Here is a 12057-nt window from a genome sequence, read left to right on the forward strand (position 1 = left end):
ATGAAATGCTATGCTGCCCCTCTGTGGTAAGGCACAGCCAACAGTGCAACACTTTGGGGCCGGCATGCAACTGGGAGATGGAGAGCAACTGGGAGGGAAGCAGCAGTCCAAGAGAACGTCTGCAGGAGGGGAGGTGGTCTATGGCAGAGAGGAGCAACATTGTCAGGCTAAGTAAGAAGAAATCTGCAAGGATTTGAACCACAATGGGTGGTGGACAGTGTTGACTGTGTGAAGTCTGAGTGCCATTTTACCTGGCTCTGAAGGAGGGGAGAGTGAGAGACTGAATGGAAGGGGCAATGGAAGGAGAGAGGGAGGGGTAGTTGAACTAAGGAAGGGGACAGGAGATTGGGGGATAGGCAGATAAATCTGAGAGAGAATAAAGAATTGGTATTTGAATTAAGGACTGGACATTGGAACTGAGGACACAGAGTGACAAAACCACTGCTGAGTGACAGGATGGAGGAGAGAGGAGGTACAACTGAATTTGGGCAAGGGGTGATAGGATGGTTAAGGAACTCTGTGTGGCTTTATATGCCGCCATTTTCTCTGTTTATGAACTGAATATTTTTAGTAAACTATAATTTTTAAGTTTAAAGTTGCCCAACAGGGGCCCCACCCAACTGTCCCAGATTAGCAAAACCAAAATTCAGGTAACCGTACTAAGAATGTATCTGACAGAGACTTAATGGAGGGTGAGGGGAGTCCTCCCCATTAGGAGACTGGTCCTTTTAGGGGAGTCTTTACCTTCTTCCTTTGCTGGTACTCCCCCAAAATCTGCCTTTGAAATTCCCATGTTAGAGGGGAAAATACAGCCATAACTAGGACTTAATATAGATCACAGCAGAAGATTAGATTTCAAGCACCCTGGGGAGTGAATAAAAACAAACAGCAGGGACTGGCCATGTCAACACATACCAGATCTCAGAGGCATCTTGCATGGATGTTTCACACATTACAATATGTCTAAATTTACAGTGCAGGATTTCAATAATGACTGTATGTGTCATGGACTCAAATTATTTCAAAACATCTGTGCCTCAATTCATACCTTTTATATTGAGGTTTGAGCATTAAGGCCCTTCTGCCCAGCTCTGCCCATGCACCTCACTCCTGCTCAGCAGCACTGCCTGCTATTCCAGTACTGAGACTCCCATACAAAAGTTTCTGCTAATGCACCTCACTCCTGCCCTGTAGTGCCTCCTGTTATTCCAGCAAACACACACATGGTTCTATTAGTGCACATCACTCCTGCCCTGCAGCACCCAGTACTGAGATCCTCACACACAGCTATGCTAATGTACCTCATTCCTGCCTGGCAACAAATCCTGCTGTTGGAACACTGAGGCCTGCCTGTAGCTCTATCAGTGCACCTCACTGCTGCCCTTCAGTTACGAGTGAAAGAGTAGCCTATTGGTTAGAGCAGTGATGGCGAACCTATGGCACGCGTGCCAGAGAGGGCACGCAGAGCCCTCTCCCTTGGCACGCGCGCCAGTCGCTGGTCCGCTCCGCCACTCTCCCTCCCTCCCTCCGAGTACCAGACCTGCCTCCCTCCCTCCCACCAAACACCACGCTGCTTGCCCTCGCTCCTTCCCTCTTCCAGACAAGCTTCAACCCGCCCGTCCTCCCTCGCTCCCAGCACCACCCCCCTCCTCCTCCTCCTCTGAAATTGAAAAAACGTACGGGTTAAGGCAGCGTCAGCAGCGGCAACGAAAAGCGTAGTCTTCACTGGCGCACTTCCCTTCTGTCTCGCTCTCAAGCTCTGGTCCCGCCGTCATCTTGAGAGCGAGACAGAAGGGAAGCGCGCCAGTGAAGACTACGCTTTTCGTTGCCGCTGCTGACGCTGCCTTAACCCGGTACGTTTTTTCAATTGCAGAGGAGGAGGGGGCCGTGGTGCTGGGAGGGAGGGAGGGTGGAAGGACGGGCGGACTGATGCTTGTTTGGAAGAGGGAGGGAGCGAGGGCAAGCGGCGTGGTGCTTGGTGGAAGGGAGGGAGGTCGGCCTGGTGCTGGGTGGGAGGGAGGTAGGCCTGACGCTGGGTGCGAGGGAGGCCTGATGCTGGGTGCTGCTGCGTGGTGGGAGGGAGGGAGGCCTGATGCTGGGTGGGAGGGCGGTAGGCCTGACGATGGGTGCTGCTGCGTGGTGGGAGGCCTAATGCTTAGTGCTGGGAGGGAGGTCTGGTGTTGGGTGCCGCTGGGTGGGAGGGAGGGAGGCTTGATGCTGGGTGCTGCTGGGTGCTGGGTGGTTGAGAGGGAGGCCTGATGCTGGGTGCTGAGTGGGTGGGAGGGGGGAGGCCTGGTGCTGGGTGGGGGGGAGGCCTAGTGCTGGGTGGAAGGCTGGCGGCCTAATGCTGGGTGCTGGGTGGGAGGGAGGGGCGGGCTGGGCAAGGGGGAGAGGAGAGTGGCTGGACATGGGTGGCTGGAGAGGAGGGTGGCTGGAGGGGAGAGGAGGGTGGCTGGACATTTGTGGCTGGAGGGGAGAGGAGGGTGGCTGGACATGGGTGGCTGGACATTTGTGGCAGGAGGGGAGAGGATGGTTGCTGGACATGGATAGAGGGCAGAAATGAAAAAAAGGAGGAAAGTAAAGAAATAAATGGAAAGGAAGCCCTGGAAATGGAGTTAAGAGAACAGATAGAGAGCAGCAGAATCAGCGACTAGGACCAATATGGATAGAAAACAAAATCACCAGACAACAAAGGTAGAAAAATCATTTTATTTTCATTTTAGTGTTTGGAATATGTCCAATTTGAGAATTTACATCTGCTGTCTTATTTTGCACTGGGTATACTGGAGCTGTAATAACTTACAGAAATGATTTATAATGAAAGAAAATCATGTTATTTTTTTTCTCCTATACTAGTATAATATTTCAATGATGTCTGTTTATATGCCGCCATGGCTGGTGTAAGGGGGTGTGGCTATCATAGGGGTGGAGTCATATGTGGTGACCCCACCCATAATGAGTACCAGCACTTCGCGATAAATAATTAGATTTGGGGTTGATGTTTGGGCACTCGGTCTCTGAAAGGTTTGCCATCACTGGGTTAGAGCAATGGGCTGAGACCAGGCAAAGCCAGGGTTCACGTCCCACCTAACCCTCTGCTCCGCTGCCTCAGGTACAAACTTGTAAGCCCTTTCAGCACAGGAAAATATGTACTGTACCTGAATGTATCTTGTCTTGACCTACTACTGCAGAAGAGCAATATTCTAAATTCTTCCCCTTCAGCACCCCCTGTTTTTCACTACTGAGATGCAACCAAACCCCCCCCTCTACACATAACACTACTGCCAATGAACCCTTGCATGCCCTGTGGCACCCCTGCTATTCCATGATTGATCCCCCCCCCAACACACACACACACACACACACACACACACACACACACACACACACACACACACACACACACACACACACCAAGCACTGTCAATGCACCTCACTCCTGCTAATATAGAGGTAACAGCTGTGTATTTATCCCCCAGCTCTGTCTTGATTATGCTGTCAGGCAGCAGGACTGAGATGAAAGGAATATTGAGGAAGGTATTCAGCTGCTGTTAAAACAATACACAGGGAACTGGACCACCTAATCCTAGGCTATCTAGTGGTATGTGGCAGGGCTTTTCACCTACTGAATAAAGTCACAACGTGACTGCAGTACCAGGCTGCTGTTTCCCCTTCCCTCGCCTTTGCCCTTGCTTGCCCTTCTCCCCTCCCGAATGCCATGTTCACATATTCCATTGCAGAGTTTGGTCATTCTAAATTGGAGAATTAAACACGCCAGGGAATCAGGCAGAGTAACAGTAAATCCAGAGACAGCCCCCTCCCAGCCATCACGTGTCATTTCAGCAAAACAGGATTACCTTTCTGCAGCCCATCCCAGTAACCCTGGGGGGCTGAACTGTTCCAGGAAATCTCTCTTCTTCGCTGCCAGACATTTGCTGTAGAAATCAAAGCTCCTTCAAGCTTTGGCCTGGCATGGACAAGTCTCATTCCTTTGCTGCTCTTTAGGGTAACCATATGTCCTCTTTTAAAAGGACATGTCCTTCTTTTGGAGTTCATCCGACATGTCCTCCAGGTTTTTAAATTTTTTTTAGGAAAATATCCTCTTTTTCTTTTATGTGCCTATGACCAACATTCCTTCCCACATAATGAGAGAAGCCAGTATCAGGCAAGTTCCCACCCACCAATCCCCCCCCCCCCCAGGAGTGTAGCCAGACACCCAATTTTGGGTGGGCCTGGGCCCAAGATGGGTGGGCAGAAGTACTCCGCAAGTGATTTGGTTTCTCCCTTTCTCACCTGCATGCCATATGGTCTCTCAAACATCACCCCCTCCACTGCATACCTTTTAAATAGCAGATTTTCACCGACAGCGAGCAGCAACTAATACACACTGCTCATGGTAAATAATATCCTATCTGTATACTTTAATGAAGAACTCGGGGCCTTGTATACCCAAATTTGTAGAGATATGGGGTAGAGATTTGGGCCTTTCACTTTATAATCAGGACTGGTCCACATATCTCCCAGAATACTTTTCGACTCTTCATCTCTGTGAGCTTGGTGGAGAATGGGATAAATCTCTTTATGGGTGATATATGTCCCCATCACGATTGGCTCGAATTTTCCCATCTCGGAGGAGTCAGTGATGGAGAGACTGTGGCAGAAGGGCACCTACGTGCATATGTGGTGGGAATATGCTTTTGTTTACCACTTTTGGAAGGAGTGGGTGAGAATGTTTTCTAATGAGGCAGGGCTGGTGCTGGGCAGACTTCTATGGTCTGTGCCCTGGAAAATGGCAGAAACAAATCAAGTTCAGTTATACGCAAAAGTAGCATATATGAGTTTATTTGTTGGGCAGATGGATGGACCGTGCAGGTCGTTTTCTGCCGTCATCTACTATGTTACTATGTAATGTGTGTTCCATAATGGCTAATCCTAGTCTTTTTCTTTTGCATTTGCCACACACATCAGTGCCACCAGAGATTGTTTAAATTGCTATTGCCTTGTATTGTGGTCCTCTGCCGTGAGGTGGCTAAATGTTAGTGTACAAAGGTGTTTCCTACCTCTTCCCAAGTAAGAAATGCCCTTTGCGGAAGCTTATTATTTGTGTTAGCTGACTGCTCAAAACGTGGTAAGCTGATGAAATTGAGAAGTTGCGGCGACCTGTTTCTGCTTGGTTCCAGCACACATTTTCATGATCTATGGTCCATGTTGAACTGGATGGTTCTATTGACCGATTATTGCTTTACAATGGTTTATAGTATGTTGAATTGTATGGATTCATTACTTTGAAGGTTTTAGGGATTTCTTTCTTCATGTTATACTAACACTGTAGGGGAAGCTTAGCCGAGATTGGGTTGCAGAGCGGTGGTGGGAGGTGGGGCTAGTGCTGGGCAAACTTCTACGGTCTGTGACCTGAGAATGGCAGAAACAAATCAAGGTCAGTTATACACAAAAAGTAGCACATATGAGTTTATCTTGTTGGGCAGATTGGATGGACCGTGCAGGTCTTTTCTGCCGTCATCTACTATGTTACTATGTTACTATGTTGGCCCCACAGCCTTCCCTCTGATGTAACTTCCTGTTTCCGCATAGGCTGGAATACATCAGAGGGAAGGCTGTGGGGCTGGTGCAAGCAGTATGTATCAGTCGCTGCTCACTGCAGAGCGAAGATCTGGTATTTACAATGTATGCAGGAGGGACAGTTGTTGGGAGTTTTTGGCTGGTGGGGCTTGGGAATCCCTGCCAGCCACAGCATAGATGTGCTGCTACTGGGTGGGCCTGAGCCACCTGAGCCCACCCTTGGCTATGCCACTGCCCCCCCCCCCCCCAAGACAATTCCTACCTAGGACAATTCCCCTCGGGACAATTCCCATCAAGGACTTCCCCACCCCCCCACCCCCACCCCTCAGTCATTTACCCACCCTCCCTAGCCTTTTTTACCAACCATAACTTGTAGGTCTCAGAAGTCTTGGCGGTGCTTTTTTTATGGCGTCTGGGACAAGGAGGTTAGAGCAGCATATGGATGTACACAGAGGACATATATAACAGAATAACTTTTCATAGGTAGAGTAGTAATTTGTTATAAATCATAATCAATGTGTCATTTTGAGGGGCTGAATTAGGTTGAAACCTAGTTGAGGGGGGTGGGCAGGGGGGTATAGCCACCCCCCCCCCCCCCCCCCCCCCCCCCCCCCCCCCCCCCCCCCCCCATGAACTGCCAGTTTGTATTTTTCTAAAGCAGCAATAATAACAGACTGGATCACGTCAGAAAACCTGAACCTGCTTTTCATCAATGAAACCTGGGTCCACGATCAAAAGGACCCCATAATCCTAGACCTATGCCCCCCAGGATACAAAATCACTCAATGGACCAGAAAGGAAAAGAGAGGCGGAGGTATAGCACTGATCCATCGATCCCACTTCACTACCGTAACCACTGCCGAGTCCATAACATCCCAAATTGAAATCGCCCTCAATCAGAATCCACCACCAACCCTGCTTGATCACCTAAATTGTGTCCTGTTTTATAGACCACCAGGCAACTGGAACGAATGCCAATCACACTTCATGGACTTCAGATCTAACACCTGTGTAACTAACCCCAATGTACTCATATTGGAGATATCAATCTTCACCTAGAAGATCCAAACTCTACCAACGCACGTGAATGCAATGAATTTCTCCATTTATAGGACCTTAAATGGACACACACTCAAGCAACCCATGACAAAGGGCACACACTCGATCTTATCTCATACAAACTGCCCACAGAGCAGAACCTAACAATATCAGATATTAAATGGACACCCACACCATGGTCAGACCATTACAAGCTAAACCTATCCCTACTCTGGCGGGAAAGGGGTTCACACCGCACACAAGAACACAAAACCTACAGCACAAGAGGCCAAATAGACTCGAAACATTCTGGCAACGGATGTACACAGATGAATGGACAGCACAATCCGACTCTACACACTACCTCTCAGACTGGGACAAAAGATGTTAAAAACATATTAGACGAAATAGCACCATTACAAACAAGAACCTCACAAAGGCATAACTCGATACCTTGGTACAACGAAGAACTGAAAAAACTAAAAACACAAACCAGGAAACTCGAACGAGCTTGGAATAAAATAAAAGATATGCAAACACTCAATGCATGGAAACTAACGCAAAGGAAATACAAATACGCAATAAGACAAGCCAAAAGATTATACTACAAACCAAAATCGGGCCTGACTACAAAGACATGAAAAACTATACCAACGCTGTGAAAAAACTACTAGATACCACCTTGGTCACCACAACCAACACAGACATCCCATCTGCAGACAAACTTGCCACATACTTCAATGAAAAAATATAAACCTACGCAACACACTACTCAGAACATCACCGACATCGAAAACTTCATCGAGTGTATGGACCCAACCCTTGGTGAATAACCAGTGGCAGATTCTGGACAAGCTTCGCTCTCCTCACCACTGAAACAGTCAAACAAGCGATCAACAGGTTCTCCAAGGACTCAATGTAAATGGACACTTGCCCCACGTTACCTACTAAAATCCGCCCCCCACCGCTTCATACAGACCTCACATCCCACTTAAACTACATGCTCCAACATGGTCTCTTCCCTAAGGAAAATGGTAACATCCTACTCACCCCAATACCAAAAGATACCAAGAAAAAAAAACAAACGATATCACCAACTACCGCCCAGTAGCATCCATCCCACTGCTAGTCAAACTGATGGAAAGTATGGTAACCAAGCAACTCACTGACTACATTAACAAATTCTCAATATTACATGAATCTCAATCAGGATTTCACTCCAACCATAGCACCGAAACAGTACTAATTACTCTCTTAGTCAAATTACAGTACTAATTACTCTCTTAGTCAAATTCAAACAAGAAATTGCAACAGGCAAAAGTGTACTTCTCCTCCAATTCGACATGTCTAGCGCGTTCGACATGGTCAACCATAAGATTCTACTAAACATCCTAGAATACTTCGGGATTGGTGGAAGTGTACTTAGCTGGATCAAGGGTTTCCTAACTACTAGTACTTATCAAGTGAAATCAAACTCGAACATATCATCACCATGGAAAGCAGAGTGTGGAGTACCTCAAGGATCACCACTATCACCACTCCTTTTCAACCTAATGATGACCCCACTAGCCAAGTCCTTACCCAATCAAGGCCTTAACCCTTTCATTTACGCAGACAACATCACAATATGCATCCCCTACAAACATGATCCAACAGAATCATCAATGACATCAAACTCAGCTTGAACATCAAGAATCATGGACGAATGCTTTCCAACTAAAACTTAACTCAGAAAAAACACATTGTCTCATCCTCTCATCTCAATACAACACAAATAAACCCACCAACATAATCACCCCAGACTACACCCTCCCGATCTCAGACAGCCTGAAAATACTCGGAGTCATAATCGACGAAACCTCCGCTAGAGAGCCAAGTGAAAGCTACAACAAAGAAAATGTTCCATTCAATGTGGAAGCTCAAACGATTTGAAACCTTTTCTCCCCAGGGAAATATTTCACAACTTGGTGCAATCCATGGTACTAAGTCACCTAGACTACTGCAACGGAATCTTTGCGGGATGCAAAGAACAAGTTATAAAAAAAACTCCAAACTGCTCAAACACAGCAGCCAGGCTTATATTGAAAAGCGAGATTCAAAAGCGCCAAACCCGTTTGAGAAAAACTGCACTGGCTCCCAATCAAAGAACGTATTGCATTCCAAAATCGCACCCTGGTTCATAAAATCAACTATGGCGAAGCCCCGGGATACATGACAGACCTCATAGACCTACCAACCAGAAACACATCAAGATCAAAACGAACAAATCTAAATCTCCACTACCCAAGCTGCAAAGGACTCAAATACAAATCAACCTATGCATCCAGCTTCTCCTATATAAGCACACAACTATGGAATGCACTACCAAACGCCGTGAAAGCAACATTTGACCACCCTAAACTTCCGGAAACTACTAAAAACTAACCTGTTCAAAAAGGCATACCCTAACAATTCAACTTAAATGTCCTAACTCTGCAATATAACATAACCAAAGCTCGTGCATTAACTCTTCCTCCTTACGATTACCCATGTGTCTGTCACACATGAACTCTACTCTGCCACAACATCACTCTGTATTTGTTCATACCGATATTGGCGATCGCCTGTACGGTAACATGTAAGCACATGAGCCTGCAAATAGGTGGGAAAATGTGGGATACAAATGTAATAAATAAATGTTTTATTTACTTATTTATGACATTTAGATCCTGAATTAAACATGAATTAGGTTGAAACCTAGTTGGGGGGCATTGTCCCTCCATTTACAAACTGCATGGTGGAAGGGGAAAGGGATGTGTAATAGATAATGTTGGAGGGGGTGTGAGGGGGTACTGGCCCCCTAAATGACCTGGAAGAGAAAGGGAGGGAGATTACTGGTCCTAGTGTGTTTTGTATTTTAGGGGTTATGGGTGGGAATTGGTTCAGTGCAATTGTCCTAGGTGGGAACTGACCTAGAACCAGAGAAACCATCTCTGGCCTATTAGTGAGTCTGGACACATGAGGCTGCTAAAGAGAGAGAAAGGCATTGCTGATCTCGTCTCTGTTTCCCTGCTGGTTGAATCTGTCAAAGAAATTTTGTTTATGCAGGCACACCTTTACGCATATGATTTTCACACATATCTCGGAAGCCAAAGTTGTTTGAAAGGATATCCGCTCTTCTGATAAGTACACATGGACTCAGTCAAATTCAAATCTGGAAGTTTTTGAAAAGTAGATTATTGTACTGTGAGTCAGTCACTTTTTGATGAGTGTCTATTAACTCAAAGCCATTTACACATTGCTATGATTAAATATTTCTTTAGCAAAGATAGCAACTATTTTTTTTGTGTGTGTTCTGTTTGTTGTCTCCACAAATATGGTAACCTACTCTTGGACTGAGGCTGGACATATGGAAGAAGGTTGGGGAAAAGGCGAAAGATTAGCAAGATCCAATCACCTTTTAGAAGAAATACAAATGAGCTTCAGCAGGGAGCTTACAGCTGATATGGAGGGCAGGAGCGTTAAACAGTGGCGCCTCTCAGTAATTGCAGAACCCAGGCATCAGTGGGGTGACCCTCAGCATCCCTTTTTCCCAATGTAAGATCCAGGGACATGTTATAGGAAAAATATACTGGCTAATTAAGGAGAAGTGTGTCATGCTGGGAGTGGTATGGTGTACAGTACACTGGTTATCTTTCCTGCTTGTTTCTTTACTGCTTCAGGGCACTGGACGCTGGCTGGATCCTCTTCCTGACTTCCCTCCCTGGGCCCCAGTGTGTCTAATGCCAGTCCTGCCAGTTTTATTATTAAAAAGCTTACATGCATGAAACCTGAGTCTCCTTCCTTTGGTATTTGTAAGTTAGCCTGAGAGGGGCCATGTGCTGTGTGTGTGTCTCTGATGTGTGTGCACATGTGTGTATGTGTCTCTGCGTGCATGTGTGTATCTCTGTGTGTGTCTGCATGTGTGTGCACACATGTGTCTCTGTGTGTATGTGCATGTGTATGTGTGTGTCTGTAGGGTATGTGCACATGTGTATCTGTGTGTGTATGTGCATGTGTGTATGGACATGTGTATCTGCGTGTGTGTGTGCACATGTGTGTATGTGTCTCTGTGTGCATGTGTGTGTCTCTGCATGCATGTGTGTCTGTATAAGCGTGTGTATCTATATGTGTGTGCGTGTGCGCTCACACAAGGATATTACAAGGGCATACTGAGACTGCTCATACCCTGACAACCTTGGAAAGACAGACAGCTCAGGGCAGGAATACTTGGAAGATTTGGGGGCCCCCAGGGATTTGTGTCCTGGCAGAAGGATGATTCTCAGTGGTAATCCCTTTGCTAACAGCTCCACTATGACACACCAGGATGTTTTGTTGTTGTTGTTGTAGTCATTGGCAGCAATCCTGAGATCAACCTAACCAAAGCCCACATCTGAGTCTGAATGGACAACCAGACACTAAGCACAAGAACTGCTGACTTTTATTTGTTTTTAATGGAGATCAGACATTAGTGTTTCAACTTCCCACAGAGTTAAAATTAGAAACATAATGTTTAAATAATGAAATCCCACCTTTTTGTCTGAGTCACAGGCTGACCAAATGCAAGAATGAGGATGACCAAGTACCAGTTCACAGGCTGTGGAGCCAATCCTGATCTTTCAATTTACTCTCTAAATATTCTGGGATTTGTAGTTCCTATATATGAGTCAAAGTTTTTCTTTCTTACTCATAGACTCCAGCAGCTCATGAGATTCATGTTATTTTAATGAATAAAAACATCTTTAATTTTTTAGCATAACTTTACAGGCATTGCTCCATCTATCTCAAAGACCTTAATGCCAAACCAGGTATTTCCCTGTTGTACAATGTGAAGATTTCTTTTCTAAGTTCTAACAGACATAAGAACATAAGCATTGCCATAATGGGACAGACCGAAGGTCCCTCAAGCCCAGTATCCTGTTTCCAACAGTGGCCAATCCAGGTCACAAGAACCTGGCAAAATCCCAAAAGAGCAAACAGATCTATGCTGCTTATTGTAGAAATAAGCAGTGGATTTTCCCATGTCCATCTTCAATAATGGCTTAGTACCTTTTTAAAACCCTGCTAAGCTAATGCTTTTACCCACACTTCGGGCAATTAATTCCAGAGTTAATTACATGTGAGTGAAGAAATATTTTCTCCAGTTGTTTTAAATGTACTACTTAGTAGCTTCATTGCATGCCCCCTAGTCTCTTCTGTCAGGAATCATAAAATTCTCACTCTGGGCTCAGTAAGCCCTGAGAGAGATGGTACAATCCTGGTTGTATGAATCTTAAAGCCACACCCTCCCTGGTAGCCAGAGAGCAGCAGGATCAGAACTTTGAACAGCTCTAGTTACATGCATAGATGTAATTAACATAAATCCCAAAATCTCTAGTAAGGTCCCTATTAAGGCTGAGGCATCCCCAAAACCTGTCCCAG

This window comes from Microcaecilia unicolor, chromosome 12, assembly GCF_901765095.1.
Source record: "Microcaecilia unicolor chromosome 12, aMicUni1.1, whole genome shotgun sequence".
Classification (NCBI taxonomy): Eukaryota; Metazoa; Chordata; class Amphibia; order Gymnophiona; family Siphonopidae; genus Microcaecilia; species Microcaecilia unicolor.